Genomic DNA, 2,278 nt, shown 5'->3' with positions numbered 1-2,278 from the left:
GATTATTGACAACGACACTGGTGCAACGATGCACATCATCGCGAAGCTTCTTCACAAAGCGTCAATTCAATCGCAAACCTGAATGTCTTGCTAAATGGAATGGATTGCCGGATCACGAAGCAACCTGGGAGTGCGAATAGGACGCCCGCCATGTGTCGCATTGAAAGGTTTTCGTTTCCGACTTCAACAAGCGTCAACGAGAAGTCAAGTCCGGGAGAATGTAGCGACGCACCTACGTCACAGCCAGCGATGGCCATGACGTTGATACCAATGCGTCCTACTTTCTTCAATTGTCTTCCTACTTGTCTTTGCTGACTGCCAACTGTCTTCTTAAGTTGCCAATGAGCGGCCAGGCACACACACGGCTGACCGGAAGGCAATCGCCAGGTTTGGACGAGTATTGCCAAACATGGAACTTCAATGACAGTCATTCTTTTTCATTTGAATTCACTATGGAGATTCTGACCCGGTTCAAATGAACCGCGGTTCACTACTACGGGGCAACGCTACTTCAAGATTCGACTCAAGGACTACCTAGAATATAGTATAGTGAAATGCATATACTTACATAGGACTACAAAGGGAATGCTAGCAAGCACTTCCTCGTAGCCGACAGACAACTAACCATTTCAGTCTCACTTTCCAATTTACCTTCTTTGAGGCACATCAGTAGCCTCCTGCGCGTTACCTTCGAGTCTCCATCGTTGGACTCTCGCCGCCCTCCTCCGCTTCGTTTATCGCCACGCGACTCTTCCTTCGTTCCTCTGCGCCGTCCTCGCACCAGTCGTCACATCTGGTAGCACTGGTTGAAGTCAGGGAGGGATCGTCTCATCGCGTTTTCGGTACTCGACACTCGGAAAGTCGCTCGTTGAGTGTGTGTCGTCTTCTCGCCGTCAGAGCTTCGGCAGTCCTCCTACGTCGCTTCCCTGATCAACGTCATCGTTGATTGCGTGTGTACTGCACTAAGCGTCTGGTCTATAAGAACCAGATCCAGTCAGAACCTGCACCCTACGTCGCGTCCCTGATCAACGTCATCGTTGATTGCGTGTGTACTGCCCTAAGCGTCTGGTCTATAAGAACCGGATCAAGATAGTACCTGCACACCTCGTCTCTGTCCGCGTATGCCCAAGCGCAAAAAACGGATTATCCGTCCCGTCACTCTATCGCCGAGCTTTTCGATAAGCCCAAACACGCCGAGGCTGCCGCTTTTATTTGCAGCACTTTTGCATTCGGTGTCGATCGTCACTTCCGCTTTGTTAAAGCTCTGCGAGATTCGATTACTGACGCCACAGATCATCACTCACGAAACGGTTTTGCAAAACCTTTCGGATCTGCTGATTTTTACTTGTCTGGCCGACCAATCAGTGTTTCTCTGTGCGTATCTGGATACGAAAATCCTGGAATACGTTACTCGTCGGTCCGCACTTGAGCGCGAGCGTAAACGTCGTCGATTGCACTTATGTGTGTCAAGTGAAGAACCTCGTAAACGTCAACTCGACGAATATTTCGGATACTTGAGCGACGAAATAACCCAAGCCCTGCCTGAGGAAAAGGTAAACACACCTGCCGTATTTTCGTTGAGTCGTTAGATCAGCTGCAGCGATTTCTTCCCGTCTGCTCTGGCCTTGGTCGAGAGCGACCGTCTGCGTCGTTGTCTCGAAAACAACCAAGTCGGTCGTTTGACGCCCTGGTAGAGGTCGAGCGACAAGTCCGTTGTTTTAAGTACACCGAACACTCGGCAAAAAAACATCACAAACTTTAACTGAATAAGTGAGCTTTTCTTCACCAAATCATGACCTCCTTAAATCCTCAAGGATGGTCTACTGACGCTACCTCGCAGAAACTGATCGAAATGGTTGGCAAGCAGCAGCAACTGCTTGAAGCCACGAATAAAGCGTGAAGTGGAAGTGGGAGGTATCCACTTTGCAATCGCGTTCAGTCTTGCGAGTATCAACAGCCAGTCTGTTGGCAGATATCTGTATGGCCCGAGGGACCGTAACTTCGGACTAGGTCAAGGAAAGAACATTGTTGGATCTGGGTTGCCAGCAGATACTCATTCGTTTTGAGGAAAAGCATATCTAGTTCTTCGAGAAGACATCAGTTAGCGGCTTCGGTTAAGTGGTTGAGCGGGAGCGGGAGCGAGAGCACTAATTGGTTTCGACGCACAAAATCTGGACCGGGGACACTGTCCCTTCGACACAAGTGTCCTTCACGGTGCGGTTTGAAAATTCCGCTGGCATGCTCTGCAGCTTGGGTGGAGTAGGCAACCCGGTCGTTG

This window comes from Phytophthora infestans, genomic scaffold, assembly GCF_000142945.1.
Source record: "Phytophthora infestans T30-4 supercont1.181 genomic scaffold, whole genome shotgun sequence".
Lineage (NCBI taxonomy): Eukaryota > Oomycota > Peronosporomycetes > Peronosporales > Peronosporaceae > Phytophthora > Phytophthora infestans.
The sequence above is the reverse complement of the archived record's forward strand: the minus strand, read 5'-3'. Positions refer to the sequence as shown.